Here is a 17,468-nt window from a genome sequence, read left to right on the forward strand (position 1 = left end):
ATAAAAATATTAATCTTTGTTATATTATATGTGTTATATATATGTATCATTTGTATATTAATTATAGTAGTAGTCAAAATAATATTAGTTGTGGTAAAAATGATAATAATTATAATACTTAATATTACTAATAAAATGATAATGTTAATAATTCTATTAACGATAATAATAATAATAACTGTGTTAGTGATAATAAATTTTATTATAACATCGTGATAAATTTGTAACTTATATCTATAGTTTATATAATTCAAAATTATAACCAATTTCATAACAATTATAATAATAATCATATTAGTAACTATAATCATAATAATAGTGATATAATAATACATGCGAAAGTGATAATAATACCAAAGTTTTAAATTTAATTATAATATCATATTTAATACTTTTAATAATAATAATAATAATAATAGATATATTACTAATAATAACAATATTGATAATCATAATAATGGTGATCTTAATAATGATAATACTAATAATATTAACGATACTAATAATACTTATATTTCAAATAATAATAATAATAATAATAATAATAATAATAATAATAATAATAATAATAATAATAATAATAATAATAATAATAATAATAATAATAATAATAACAATAACAATAATACTACCTTAAGAGACTTAATAATCTTCAAAAAAAAAACAAGGAAACTGTCACTGCCGGGAATTGAACCCACAACCTCTTGTTCCACACAAACACCCCTAACCATCGAGCTATTGGTTATCTTCTGAAATGTCTCATACCCGAAATATATTTAACCCTCTATTTTCCTTTTCGGCCCAACAACACAATTTATACAATGGACCTCGACCCAAGATGTAGTTTAAGTGGCCCAAGGAAATCTAATCCAAGTTATAACAGTTACGATCCATAATCTCAAACATAATATCGATCACAGTTCCAGGTCTTCAAAATTATCTTTGTCGTCTCAAAACAGATTCAAACGAAATTAAATAAATCGCATGAAGGGTGGGTTTTGGTGATGGTTTTTAGGGTTTTATTTGGAACTAGGACAATAACGGTCGACAAAAAAAAATATATATATACAGGTGGGTTTTGTTTATCATCGATCATGAGGAGGTTTGCTTTAGTTCACTATGGTTATGATAATCAATCAATAGGTTAGTTACGTAGCAGCAGCAGGTAACGAAAATGATGGTGATAATGATAGGTACGATAGCAGTAGTAGTAAAAATATTAATAAGTGGGTGTTCGGTTTTGGGTTGAGCAGGAACAAAACTTGTTTGGTGTTCTTGTTGGGTTGTATTCGATCAGAAAAACCGAATAGTAACAATAGAAAACGTTTTGTAATTATGATGATCTAGTAGAGGTCTCTGATGGTGATGGTGTTAGTTATATTGGTGATAGTGTTGGTGGTTTCGAAAATAAAAAGAAAGAAAAGTTAGCGAGCCATAGGTAATAGTATCGACCAAGAAACGAAACAGACCGAGAAAAAAAAATAGCTGCGAGCAGTAGTTGCAGGTTAGTGTTGGATTCTTCAATGGGTGTGGTTCTTGGAGAAGATAAACTGGATAGTAACAAATACAGAAACCTTGACATGTGGTTGATCTAAAGGTGTGGCTTCTTCGGACAATTGCAACAAATAGAGTGATAACAAATCTCGATTGATAACACACAAGTATTAATAATACCGATGCCATGAATTTGTCTGATTGATACTGGCCATAGCCCACTACATTAGTAGCAAAACAAAAGAGTAACATTAGCAGCTGTGAACGAGTATCATTAATAGTGGGTTGTGGTAGTTCTTAGCTGCAACAACAGAAAACAAAACAAAAAAAAATAAAAAAAAATAAAGCCGTAGTTGGTGGTGTTCGATGATAATTGTTTGATGGAGGATGGTTGAAGTGATGGTGGAACCATGGTGTTTTTATTGGTGATATCATATAACATAAAGAGAAAGAATAGCAAATATAAATATGTAAATGTATTGCAAGTAGGCGATATATATATTTGTAATATATAGGGTAAGATATTTGTGGTATTCAATAAACACGGTGACATGTTAAATAATTCCCACAAGTTTGAATAGAGAGTTAGGTAGGAAAACAGTTACTCATTTGTATATATACATTTGTTATATATATGATTCACCCTAGTGGTTTGTGATTGGTTGAGCAAAAGCAAGACAACTTGCAATTGAATTTCGATGGTGATTAATTTGAATCTGCATATGCTTTAATTAATAATATATATATATATATATATATTGTGACGATCGCTCCAAATCCATATGGACGAACACGTCATTCATTGATTTCATTGCGAGGTATTTGACCTCTATATGATACGTTTTGTAAACATTGCATTCTTTTGAAAAGGCACACCATAAATAAATATTTAAATCAAAGGTTTTCGACATCTGATGATTTCTACATATAGACAATCACCATAAATAATAGTTTACAACAGTACTTTCATTGACAATACAGTCAAAATAAGATACATGGTGATGATTTGGTGAATGCAACGTTTCCTTGAAAAATATGTCATGTAAGACTCCATGCACATAGCTTGTCTAACATCTAAGCAAACAGCGGAAGACTTCTAGGAAACCTGAGAATAAACATGCTAACAAGTGTCAACACAAAGGTTGGTGAGTTCATAGTTTTAATGTTTCGTATAATCTGTATATAAAGGTGGATCACAAGATTTCAGTTGTTTCATCCAGAAACGTTTATCAAAATATTCTACGAAATTGAGCACCCTGGTAACTAAACTTAACGTATATATAATTTGTACCCTTTGTATAATCATCTTAATAATACACGCAAACCAACGTGTACGCTTCTCAAATAGCATACGTCCGTTAAAAGGCTAGTGCTCTAGCTCGGACGGGGATATCAAACCCTATGGATCCATATACTACTACTCGCGCCCACCAGTTCTTATAACTGGCAGTTAACAGTTACCAAAGCTAAGGGATTTTCGGTTCAAACTCAGTGTAGAATTTAGTATGTACTTGTATCCATTGCGTTTAAAATAAAGTGCATGTATTTTCAGCCCAAAAATATAGATTGCAAAAGCAATTAAAAAGGGAGCATATGAAACTCACGCATATAAATATTGTAAATCAGTTTATAAAGCATTTGCATGTATTCTCAGCCCAAAAATGTAGAGAGTAAAAGGGATCTTATGAAACTCACTCAAATCAGTTTTAGTTTTTGTATTCATTTTATAAAACAGCGCATGTATTCTCAGCCCAAAAATATGTATAAAAAGGGATCAGTGAACTCACTGTTTTATATTGATATACAATATTGCAGGAAAGCACGTAGACGCATCGGAGATGATAAACACGAGGTTTGATTCACAAAAATACCCCCGAACATTACCCATAACCTCCTTGGTAATAACCCATATTTTCCTTAGCTCTAGCTCGCTCGGAAACTCGTTTTAAAAATTACTTGAACAGCACTCCGTCGTAATATTTTATGTACATTATTATTTTTGTATCGCAAAAATAATAACACTAATAATAAAAATAATAAGATTAATAATAATCTTAATAATAATAATAATAATAATAATAATAATAATAATAATAATAATAATAATAATAATAAATAAAATAAATACGGAGTAATATATGTTAAAACAGAAGCAGAATGATCGAGTTTTTATAGGTGTGGCCTGTCCCCAGACCCCATGCGATCGCATGGTTCTGAAGGCCATTGGCCATGCGATCGCATGGCCCATTTTTCCAGCTCACATAATTTTGTCCTAATGCTTGTCGACATAATTAAATAATATATATATAATATATAATTTAAATTAATTAATTATATATTATATTTTATTCCCGTGCATAGTTGATTTGTAATTTTTGTTCCGATAAGTCGTACGTCATCACTTGACTTATGTCCCGGTTTCGGTTTTTCGAATGTCCTTTCGTACCTTTAGAAAACTTGCATTTTACGTTTCGTGTCACGTACCTTTGTCAAAATATAGCCTTAAGTTATCCATAAACTATACCACTCAAAGTATATCTTAAACTTTAGAGTGTTTTGGTCATTTACTTCTATAAATCATCGTCTCACTATTTGTTAAAATACATTTTTAAAATAGTGTTTTACTGTAGCAAAGTTACTGTAGCAAAGTAAATTTTACCGTAGCAAATAGTGATTTTCGAAAACACTGTAGCATTTTGGGTACTGTAGCAATTTGAAAATACTGTAGCAAATTAGTGTTTTACTTGCTCATCTTAAACGTTTTAGTTAACTTATCTAAATATCAATCGAATCAATAATTGAATGTTACTATCGTTTACTAAATAACTTGAAATCATATATATTCAAATAGATATATAAACCAATAACTTTAATGTACGGTAACATGCAATTAAAACTTTGTTATGTTTTCAAGTTATAGTATATATATGTATCTATTTACATATAATGGTTCGCGAATCGTTGAGAACAACTGAAGGGTATTTGAATAGTTTAAAATTTTTGAGATTCAGTTTTACAGACTTTATTTATCGTGTCGAAATCATTAATCATTTAAGATTAAGTTTAAATTTAGTCGAAATTTCCGGGTCATCACATATATATATATATATGTATGTATATATATATATATATGTATATATATATATATACATATATATATATATATATATATATATATATATATATATATATATATATTAGATAGATAGTTAAATGAAGAGTTAAACTCAATAAACACGGTATATATTTCAATCAATATGTGGAAGAATTTAAACATAGTACAAATCATTCAATCATAAATAGTGATTAACAATAGCAACAAAACATTCGAGAAACTTAATTGTATTCATGCTACCGACAGTCTTCACGGACTGTGTATCGTGCACTATTTGAAATCAGGGGCGGGTAAAAGTGTTTCAGAAAAATCCCATATTTTTAGATTAACCATATTTATTTATTTTGGTCATTATGGTATATCATTTGATCCTTAATTTATTTAATAAAAATTATATCAACTGTCCCTCTCATTTATGGGTGAAATATAAAAAGTGTTAAGTTTTAATAACTAGGTCCTAAATATATTTTTAGTAAGCCTAGAATTTATAGAACTCATTTTCGAATCACCGATTATTTTAAAATTACATAAGTTTGAATTTAACTTACTTAATATCAATCGAAACATCAAACAAGTATTACAATCATTTAATATTTATTTTTTTAATATACTTTATTTATATATAGAGATATATCTTAAATAATAATTATTATAATATCCTCTTTTTATCTTATTAGTTTTTAATAACAACAACATATAACACTTCAAGTTATATTTCAAATTATTATTTATATATACATACACACATATCTATTTATAATTAATTGTTCATGAATCGTCGAGAGCAGTCGAAGGTCAATTGAATATATGAAACACAGTTCAAAGTTAACATTACAGACTCTGCTTATCGTGTCGGAAACATATACCGATTAAGTTTAAATTTGGTCGGAAATTTCCGGGTCATCACAGTACCTACCCGTTAAAGAAATTTCGTCCCGAAATTTGAGTGAGGTGGTCATGGCTAACAATAAAAATGTTTTCATGACCACTATGAATTGAAAATTAGAGGTTTATCATCATATAATAATAATGATAAAATAATTCGATTATTCTAAGAATACGAATAAAGCTATCGCAAAAGAGTGAATTGAAGAAAATAAGATTTTCCTTAGCTTTTGACGTAAACAGGGTTGAATTTAGAAAATAAGGTTCGTCTTAACTTTTGACGTCGTCTTGATTGAATTCCAGAATTCAAGGGATATAAAGTGTAGCAACCCCGAAAAATCGTCAAATGACGGCGTCATCTACGTATGGTCCCATTACGTGGTCGTAAGTGTTTATAACAAAGTTTGACCGAAAAATATGTCGCATTCATTTCATAAATAAGGATGTTTCAAAGTTTACAAAAGTAGTTTCCATAACAAGTACATAACAATGTTTAAAGTTTGTATGAAACACGTGCGACACAATTAAAAGTAGTCAAAAAGACGCTCCACGTATGCAAGTATACTCGACATCCAATGCAAGTATCAAAAAGTATGAGCGGAAGCATATATCACCTAAGTTCAAGGACCTGAGAAAAACATAGAGAATCTGTCAACGAAAACGTTGGTGAAATCATAGGTTTAAATAAGTAAGTGAGTAAAAGTAAGTTGAACCACAAGATTTGCAACATCGATAAAGTCATAGTACATTCTAAAAGTTAATATTCACGAGCACTCAATTATCAAAGCTTAACATTCTGTCCGTTGAACCCCGTAATAATAGTGTTAGAACATACACTGTTTCCCGAAAATATATTTCACCCGTAGACGGTAGCGAACCGTCCGAAGTGAGGGTTTGTCAAACCCATATGGCCATATAACATAAGTTCTCGCTTACACCATCTGATGTAACTAATGATAATCGAATTGAGGATTTGTGTTCAAACTCGTATGTAGAATGTTTGTTTTCCCTGTACTTGTGTTCACGTAGTTTAAAAGAACGTTTATGTTTTCTCATCCCAAAAGTAAGTTCAAAAAGAGTAAAAGTGGGACTATGATCTCACCTTGAGTGCACGAGTAGTAAAGTACTTCTACAAGTAAACGTGTGCAAAGAACAATGCTAGTCTTGACCTAAACAATAGGTTGTATCAATAACGGTAAACACGATAGGTCAAAGATGTTCAATTAGTCCTATGGCTCGTTAAGACTCGATCATAATAGCATGTGAATCAAATTGTCATGTTTCATGCAAGGTACAAGTATAAAAGCATGTTAGAACGATTGCACAAACAATTGGTTAAGTTTGATTAAAAGTCAACTTGGTCGGGTCAAAGTCAACGAAAAAGTCAACATGTTCGGGTCGGGTCCCGAACTATTTTTCTGAGGTTTTTAATCATATATGAGCATGTTAGAACAAGTTTCATGTGAATCGGAGGTCCGTAGTATGCCAAACATTTTTCGTATTTTGGACATGGAGGTCAGAACCTGACCACGGCATATGCCGCGCCGCGGCCAGAGGTGTCGCGCCGCGACATTAGGCGTGGCCTGGTACCTGGTCAGTTTCAAATGTTCAAGTCTTGGTCAAAACTTCAAACAACCATAAAACGCAAACCGTAAACAACTAGAAGGCGTATCTTATACCGTTGGAAAGCTCTTTTGACAAGGAACACAACTATACATGTATCATCAATCAAAAATATCATTTTCAACAACCGATTTCTCGTCAAGTGATCAATAAAAGTCTATTTTCAAATTTTCAAGTTCATCAAATGCATTTTGAGTTTCGGGAATCCAATTCTCACATATGATATGCCGTTTTGAAGGTAATGAGGCATACATTACAACTAAACACTAACAATTAACATTCCATGGCATTCAAGCATCCAAAAATTCATGTCAAGAACCATCAAACCCTAGTCAAACATCTCAAAATCAAAAATCATGCTTTTGAAGTTTTCTTAATCAACCTACACACCAAATTGAAGCTAGTGATACTAGGAACACAATTAAAACATGAACTTTTAACATCTAACAACATATGATCATCCAAAATTCAAGAACAACACACCAAAATTCAAGTTCATGCTAGTTATACTAAAACAACGAGATCGAGCATACAAATTACATACACGACATCACAATGAGCCATAGACACTAACTAACACCATTTCAAGTCAAAAACACGAATTTAGAGAAATCTAGAGTTTTAGAAATGTTACCCAAACGAGATGAAGTTGGTACCAAAATGAAGAGGATGAAGAGAGGATTACGAATATGTAATTTATTTTGTTGTAAGCCTCCTAGATCGGATTTAGATGATGATTGAATGAATTTGGAAATGGTGTGTGTGTTCTTGCTAGAGAGGAAGAGAGAGAGATAGAGATGATAATGAATGAGTGAAAGGGGTTTGACCCTTTGACCTAGTCAAGGGTTTGATCCCTTGTCAAGTTTAGTCCCTCAACTTTCGTTCGGGTGCGTGAATTACCTAAACGAGATAATTTAAAACGCTTATCAACGGGAGATGTTATAAACATATAACGGAGTTTAAATTAGTATAACGTAAAAGTAAATGGAAAAAGGCGGGATGTTACATTACCTACTCCTTAAAAGAAATTTCGTCCCGAAATTTAAGTAGGCGTAGTAGTCGTTGTTTCTTCCTCGGGAATCCTGCGTTTCCGGAATTGGGAATAAATGAGGGTATTTCTTTTGCATTTGATCTTGCCTTTCCCAAGTAAACTCGGGTCCTCTTTTGGCGTTCCAACGGACTTTAACAATCGGGATTCGGCTTTGTTTCAATGTCTTGACGGAGGTGTCCACAATTTCAACCGGTTCCTCCACAAAATGAAGCTTGTCATCAATAGTAAGTTCCTCGAGAGGGATGACGATGTCGGGTTCGGCAAGACACTTTTTCAAGTTAGATACATGGAAGGTAGGATGAACGGAGTTCAATTGAGGCGGAAGATCTAAACGATAAGCAACGTTTTCAATACGCTCCAAGATTTCGAAAGGACCAATATACCGCGGATTTAGCTTCCCGTGTTTCCCAAAATGGATTACACCTTTCCAAGGTGCAACTTTTAACATTACTCGGTCACAGACTTGAAATTCGAGGTCGTTGCGTCTTTTGTCGGTGTAGCACTTTTGACGACTCCGGGCCGTCCGGAGCCTATCTCGGATTTGTACGATCTTCTCGGTGGTTTCGTGAATGAGTTCGGGTCCGGTGATTTGCACGTCACCCACTTCGGCCCAACAAAGAGGAGAGCGACATTTTCGACCATATAACGCTTCAAAAGGTGCGGCCTTAATACTCGCGTGATAACTATTGTTGTAAGAGAATTCGGCGAGAGGTAAGTGATTGTCCCAAGCTTTTCCAAAATCAACAACGTAGGCTCGTAACATATCCTCTAAGGTTTGTATTGTACGTTCACTTTGCCCATCGGTTTGGGGATGATATGCGGTGCTCATGTCCAAACGCGTTCCCAACGCTTCTTGTAACGTACGCCAAAATCTAGAAACAAAACGACCATCTCGGTCGGAGATAATCGATAACGGTACTCCGTGTCAGGCTACAATCTCTTTAATGTAAAGTCGTGCAAGTTTCTCCATTTTGTCGGTTTCTTTCATGGCGAGAAAGTGCGCGGATTTGGTGAGATGGTCAACAATGACCCAAATTGTATCATAACCGCCCGACGTTTTCGGTAGTTTGGTGATAAAATCCATCGTGATCCTTTCCCACTTCCATTGCGGGATCTCGGGTTGTTGAAGTAACCCGGACGGTCTTTGGTGTTCGGCTTTGACTTTAGCGCAAGTCAAACAATTGGCGACGTATCTAGCAACCTCCTTTTTGATGTTCGGCCACCAATATTGTTCTTTAAGGTCATGGTACATCTTATTGGCGCCGGGATGAATCGAGTATCGCGATTTGTGGGCTTCGTCTAGGATGAGGTTTCGTAGATCGCCATATCTAGGCACCCAAATTTTTCCGGCGTAATATCGAAGTCCGGTCTCCTTAACTTCGAATCGGGAGACGAGAATGTTTAAAAGTTCGCGTGCGATGTTGTTGTCCTTAAGAGCTTCATCTTGGGCTACCCGAATTTGGCTATTAAGGTTGGAGTGGATGGTGATATTCAAAGCTCGGACACGAAGAGGCACCGCTCTTTCCTTTCGACTTAAGGCATCGGCCACTACATTTGCCTTCCCGGGGTGGTAACGAAGCTCGCAATTATAATCGTTCAAGGTCTCAATCCACCTTCATTGTCTCATGTTTAGTTGCTTTTGATCGAAGATATGTTGGAGACTTTTGTGATCGGTAAAGATGGTACTTTTGGTACCAAGAAGATGATGTCTCCATAACTTAAGTGCAAAAATGACGGCACCGAGTTCAAGATCATGTGTCGTGTAGTTTCGTTCGTGAATTTTGAGTTGTCGAGAAGCATAAGCAATGACTTTCGTTTGTTGCATCAATACACACCCAAAACCATGTTTTGAGGTGTCGCAATACACAACAAAATCATCGTTGCCTTCGGGAAGTGACAAGATAGGAGCGGTGGTTAGCTTTGTCTTCAAGATTTGGAACGCGGATTCTTGCTCGGTCGCCCAAATGAATTTCTTTCCCTTGTGAGTTAATGCGGTTAGAGGACGTGCAACCAAAGAGAAGTTTTCGATGAATCTACGATAGTACCCGGCGAGACCCAAGAATTGACGAATGTGAGTCGGAGTAGTAGGAGTCTCCCATTTACTAATGGCTTCGATTTTTGTGGGATCGACTTTAATACCTTGATCACTTACAACATGACCAAGAAATTGAACTTCCTTTAACCAAAATTCACACCTGGAGAATTTGGCATAAAGTCGTTCTTGTCTCAAGAGTTCAAGCACAAGTCGGAGATGTTGTTCGTGCTCCTCTTCATTTTTAGAATAGATCAATATGTCATCGATGAACACAATAACGAATTTATTGAGATACGGTTTACACACGCGGTTCATAAGATCCATGAACACCGCCGGTGCGTTAGTAAGACCAAATGGCATGACAAGGAATTCATAACTACCATAACGAGTCCGGAAAGCGGTTTTGGAGACATCTTCCCCCTTAACCCTTAATTGATGATAACCCGAGCGGAGATCGATTTTTGAATATACGCAAGACCCTTGTAATTGATCAAAGAGGTCATCGATGCGAGGAAGAGGATATCGGTTCTTAACCGTCAATTTGTTTAGTTCACGATAATCAATGCACATTCGTAGGGATCCGTCTTTCTTTTTAACAAACAAAATCGGAGCGCCCCAAGGTGAATGGCTAGGTTGGATAAAACCACGATCAAGTAGTTCTTGGATTTGACTTTTCAATTCTTGCATTTCAGATGGAGCAAGTCTATACGGTGCACGTGCTACGGGTGCGGCTCCCGGAATAAGATCGATTTGGAATTCAACCGGTCGATGAGGTGGAAGACCCGGCAATTCGTCGGGAAATACATCGGAAAAGTCACTAACAATTGGCACATCATCGATATGCTTCTCATCAGACTCGACTTTCTTAACGTGGGCAAGGATCGCAAAACAACCCTTACGGAGTAGTTTTCTAACTTTAAGGCACGAAACGAGGTTGAGTCTGGTGCAACTCTTATCGCCATAAACAATCAAAGGTTCACCATTCTCGATAGGAATTCGGATTGCGTTAAGATCACAAAGGATGTGAGATTTCGTTTTGACTAACCAATTCATACCGATTATTACATCAAAACTCCCTAATTCCATGGGTATCAAGTCAATTTCAAATTCCTTACCCAAAATGTTCAAAGTACACCCCCGGTAATATGTGTCGGCACTTAAGAGTTTTCCGTCGGCCACTTCGATGGAATAAGTAGTATCTAAAGGGTGTGGTGGAGTGCAAAGGGTAGGAGCCAAAGTCTTAGACACAAAACACTTATCGGCACCCGAATCGAATAAGCAAGTAACATAAGAGTTGTTGAGAAGAAACGTACCCGTGACTAGTTCATTGTCATCTCGGGCTTCCTCGGTGTTGATGTTAAAGGCTCGGCCTCGGTTGTTGGGGTTGGCTTTCTTTTTCGGGCATTCGTTCTTATAATGGCCCGTTTGGCCACATTCGTAACAAGTGACCGTTTTTGGAGGATTGGGCCCCTTTCGAGCAACGGGGGCGGCGTTTGTACAATTGTTGGCCCTATGACCAACTCCTTGGCAACGGTGACAAATTAGCTTGTTACATTCGCCGTGATGATGCTTGTGGCATTTGTTGCAAAAAGGTAGGTTCCCGACATAACCCTTCTTGCCGTCGTTGTTGAAAGGCTTTTTGGTGAAGGTGTTGTTGTAGTTGGTTGATGGAGTGGCTTCCCATTTTCTTTTGTTGCCACCCGACTTGTCCTCGGCCTTAGGAGCCGGCACTACGATTTCGTCAACCGTTTCAATTAATTGGCGGGCCATGTTCATAGCGGCTTGATGAGTAGCGGGTTTGGATGACATCACCCCTTATTTGATGCTTTTTGGAAGACCGAGCATGTAGAGCTCAATCCTTTGAGATTCGGGGTTAACAAGATTAGGACACATCAAGGATAGTTCGGCGAAGCGTTGATTATAAGCTTTAAGATCGTTTCTGACCGCTTTCAAAGCTCTTAGTTCTTCCTCAAGCTTTCGGGTTTCTTCGCGCGGAAAATATTCAACAATCATCTTTTCCCTTAGATCGGCCCAAGAGAGGGCATGAGCTTCATCGGTACCCACCGATTGAACATAGGTGTTCCACCATGTTAGAGCAATTCCGGAGAAAGTGTGGGTGGAGTATTTGACCTTGTCTTGATCCCGACAACCGCTTATGCTAAAGACGGCCTCCGTTTGTTCAAACCAACAAGTAAGCACAACCGGTCCCCCGGTTCCATCATAAGTGTGAGGTTTGCACCCCATGAAAGCTTTGTAGGAGCACCCTTCGCTAGAGTTACCGGCTCCTTGGTTATTGTTGTTGTGGTTGGTGTTATTGTTGTTGTTAGACGAGTGACCGGCCATGGCCGCATCCACGGCAGTGGCTATCATGCGTTGTAAGGCTTGTTCGGGAGTTTCATTGCGTCGTACACGGCGAGGAGCCATTGTTCCTTCAAAACAAAAGAATACCGTTGGTTAGTATTCTAAATAATACTAACCGTGATATGGGATAAAGATAGAGAGAAAATTATCCTTGACCCGCCTTAAATTCTTTATGTCATAATGTCGGTATGTTCATATGAGTCACCGTAATATAATTTCCGGGAATTATATTACCCTAATTCATATGTGCATTCGACATTACATCATATAGTCAAGGTGGCGTGTCAATTAAATTATACAACGCAAGATTTAGATAGAATAAGAGAAGATATGAGTAGAAGAGTTAGAGTATAAATGCACAATTTGTCAAGTAATTCCTATGTCAAGTCTATATGCCGGTTGTAGTCTAGACTCACCAATGTACCCTATGACTCGGGGTTGACACCAATGAACTCTAAATCCCTACAACCAAAGCTCTGATACCACTTGTAGCGACCCCGAAAAATTGTCAAATGACGGCGTCATCTACGTATGGTCCCATTACGTTGTCGTAAGTCTTTATAACAAAGTTTGACCGAAAAATATGTCGCATTCATTTCATAAATAAGGATGTTTCAAAGTTTACAAAAGTAGTTTCCATAACAAGTACATAACAATGTTTAAAGTTTGTATGAAACACGTGCGACACAATTAAAAGTAGTCAAAAAGACGCTCCACGTATGCAAGTATACTCGACATCCAATGCAAGTATCAAAAAGTATGAGCGGAAGCATATATCACCTAAGTTCAAGGACCTGAGAAAAACATAGAGAATCTGTCAACGAAAACGTTGGTGAAATCATAGGTTTAAATAAGTAAGTGAGTAAAAGTAAGTTGAACCACAAGATTTGCAACATCGATAAAGTCATAGTACATTCTAAAAGTTAATATTCACGAGCACTCAATTATCAAAGCTTAACATTCTGTCCGTTGAATCCCGTAATAATAGTGTTAGAACATACACTGTTTCCCGAAAATATATTTCACCCGTAGACGGTAGCGAACCGTCCGAAGTGAGGGTTTGTCAAACCCATATGGCCATATAACATAAGTTCTCGCTTACACCATCTGATGTAACTAATGATAATCGAATTGAGGATTTGTGTTCAAACTCGTATGTAGAATGTTTGTTTTCCCTGTACTTGTGTTCACGTAGTTTAAAAGAACGTTTATGTTTTCTCATCCCAAAAGTAAGTTCAAAAAGAGTAAAAGTGGGACTATGATCTCACCTTGAGTGCACGAGTAGTAAAGTACTTCTACAAGTAAACGTGTGCAAAGAACAATGCTAGTCTTGACCTAAACAATAGGTTGTATCAATAACGGTAAACACGATAGGTCAAAGATGTTCAATTAGTCCTATGGCTCGTTAAGACTCGATCATAATAGCATGTGAATCAAATTGTCATGTTTCATGCAAGGTACAAGTATAAAAGCATGTTAGAACGATTGCACAAACAATTGGTTAAGTTTGATTAAAAGTCAACTTGGTCGGGTCAAAGTCAACGAAAAAGTCAACATGTTCGGGTCGGGTCCCGAACTATTTTTCTGAGGTTTTTAATCATATATGAGCATGTTAGAACAAGTTTCATGTGAATCGGAGGTCCGTAGTATGCCAAACATTTTTCGTATTTTGGACATGGAGGTCAGAACCTGACCACGGCATATGCCGCGCCGCGGCCAGAGGTGTCGCGCCGCGACATTAGGCGTGGCCTGGTACCTGGTCAGTTTCAAATGTTCAAGTCTTGGTCAAAACTTCAAACAACCATAAAACGCAAACCGTAAACAACTAGAAGGCGTATCTTATACCGTTGGAAAGCTCTTTTGACAAGGAACACAACTAAACATGTATCATCAATCAAAAACATCATTTTCAACAACCGATTTCTCGTCAAGTGATCAATAAAAGTCTATTTTCAAATTTTCAAGTTCATCAAATGCATTTTGAGTTTCGGGAATCCAATTCTCACATATGATATGCCGTTTTGAAGGTAATGAGGCATACATTATAACTAAACACTAACAATTAACATTCCATGGCATTCAAGCATCCAAAAATTCATGTCAAGAACCATCAAACCCTAGTCAAACATCTCAAAATCAAAAATCATGCTTTTGAAGTTTTCTTAATCAACCTACACACCAAATTGAAGCTAGTGATACTAGGAACACAATTAAAACATGAACTTTTAACATCTAACAACATATGATCATCTAAAATTCAAGAATAACACACCAAAATTCAAGTTCATGCTAGTTATACTAAAACAACGAGATCGAGCATACAAATTACATGCACGACATCACAATGAGCCATAGACACTAACTAACACCATTTCAAGTCAAAAACACGAATTTAGAGAAATCTAGAGTTTTAGAAATGTTACCCAAACGAGATGAAGTTGGTACCAAAATGAAGAGGATGAAGAGAGGATTACGAATATGTAATTTATTTTGTTGTAAGCCTCCTAGATCGGATTTAGATGATGATTGAATGAATTTAGAAATGGTGTGTGTGTTCTTGCTAGAGAGGAAGAGAGAGAGATGGAGATGATAATGAATGAGTGAAAGGGGTTTGACCCTTTGACCTAGTCAAGGGTTTGATCCCTTGTCAAGTTTAGTCCCTCAACTTTCGTTCGGGTGCGTGAATTACCTAAACGAGATAATTTAAAACGCGTATCAATGGGAGATGTTATAAACATATAACGGAGTTTAAATTAGTATAACGTAAAAGTAAATGGAAAAAGGCGGGATGTTACATAAAGAAAATCTAGAAAATCTATAAGATCTGATTCTTCGGGATTTATGGAAATTAAGATCTCTTTAATTAAATGCGATCATCTGTCTCGATTGCCTTGTCGGATGTTTCCATTATAAATTTACCTCTTCCATTCTATTATTCTCACCATTCCTATACTTTCTTTCTTAGTTCATACACCCAAAAGATTGTGAAAATGCTTAATCCAGTTCTAATCCTTGATATTTTTCTAATTATCATTTCTGTCATCCTTCTTTTCAATCTTCCATCAGAAGAATCTGTTTACTTCTACTATTACCTTGGGGTGATACTCTTCTTAATTATACCATGTCTTTATATTGCTATTCGTATTAATATCCATGGTTTGTAATTTCTGCGTTGTTGTTGGATTTTATATCTTCCCTTATATTTCAATGTCCCTGCTTCTGTCTCCTATAATTATTGTCATCTACAGTTAATGCGCTCTCTTATTTGCTGCGATTTGTACCCCCTTTCTATTTCGGAGCTTCATGCTCTTGTTTACTTTTCGCAAGTAATGGTCCAGAATCCATAGGTATGGAGTTTCGAATTTTCATAATATACAAGGTAGAAAGGAAAAGTAGTAGCACGATTTGTTTTGTCAATTTACCAGAATCACTGAGAATAGAACTATTAAGAATATATTTTTCTTGATAGGTTCAGAAGTTAAGCAGAATGAAAGAGTTATGTAACATGGCACATGATGACGTTATGATCTGTGAATCATCACGTTTCATTAGAAACTCAACATGTCTTACGGTAATATAATCACGTTGATCAAGTGTCATTATATTATACTAACTCATGCATCAGTTTCTAACATTACTTCAATAACATTCATATTTTAAGATCGAAAGTTTACAGAATATAGAAACTAACAGTTTCTATATGATGTAACACTGATATCATGAAGAGATTAATGATTTCAGATAAGAATAGTTATGAAAATATCTTCAGAAATATGAAGGATATTTATAATGAAAGATACGATAATATCTCGGAATATCTAAGATCAGGGGATGATAGAAACTATTGTCCGTAAGGGTTTAGAGTAAGGAGTAAGATATTCACTAAAGATTTTAGCAGAAATTGAATCATTTGGATTCTTTGAAGTCAAACTTATTCTTTGTGATTTGTTCACGGCTTTCTTCATAGTTTCGCATAATCTGCTTTTCGGTACTAAATTTTCTCTTGAATGTTTCCAATATAATGATACACAGGAAGCACGAAGAGGTATATAATTTCGAACGAGAATATTTATGAAAATATCCTCAGAAATATCGAAGATATTGATGATGATATTTTGGAATTTCTAAGTTCGATGGTTGATGGAGAAAGATTTTTCGTAAGATTTTAACATGACTTCGGAGCAAGATATTCTCTAAAGATTTCAACGGATCCATAATTAACTGGATTCTTTGAATATAGGGTATGGTCCTTGTATTTGTCTTTGGTCTCCTTCATGGTTAACTCTACCCGTTTTCCAGTTCCAACGTTTCCGAGTTTTTTCAACATATTATTCTTTATCATCAAACTTCCGATGACTAAAGTCGTTTACGGTTGCCTACAGTTTCTGCTGCTTCATTCAGCTTTTTCAACATTCAGAGTATTGATTTGTAGATTGAGTGCTTTTCAGAATAAGAGACTATAATTCTAAAAGATAAATGTTATACATATAACTGTTGATGTAGATATGCTGTGCGTTTTCAAAGTACTGATTGTTGACTCCCGATAATTGGCATGGCAGTTCTTGTTACAAGATGAGGATGAGTATATGATAGGGTTTCAATGAATATGATGATTTTCGGAAAATCAAAGATCAACAGAATTGTTGGTACATCTTCTGATAATGTTGTGGAATATAAAAGGTTCCTCGGTAACAATAAAAGAGTACACATATATATCAAGGTTATAATAAGGTTGTTTTGAACGAAAAGTCGAAGTTGACTTGCTGGAGCTGTGATAAAATTTGCTACTTTGAAAGGAGATTCTCAAGTTGTTTTGGGTAATAATAACACTAGGGAATTAGCACAACTACGTGTCAAACATTTATTCAATTTCTGAGAGTTTTTCAGATGCATAACTATATGCA

The sequence above is a fragment of the Rutidosis leptorrhynchoides genome, chromosome 1, assembly GCF_046630445.1.
Source record: "Rutidosis leptorrhynchoides isolate AG116_Rl617_1_P2 chromosome 1, CSIRO_AGI_Rlap_v1, whole genome shotgun sequence".
NCBI lineage: Eukaryota > Viridiplantae > Streptophyta > Magnoliopsida > Asterales > Asteraceae > Rutidosis > Rutidosis leptorrhynchoides.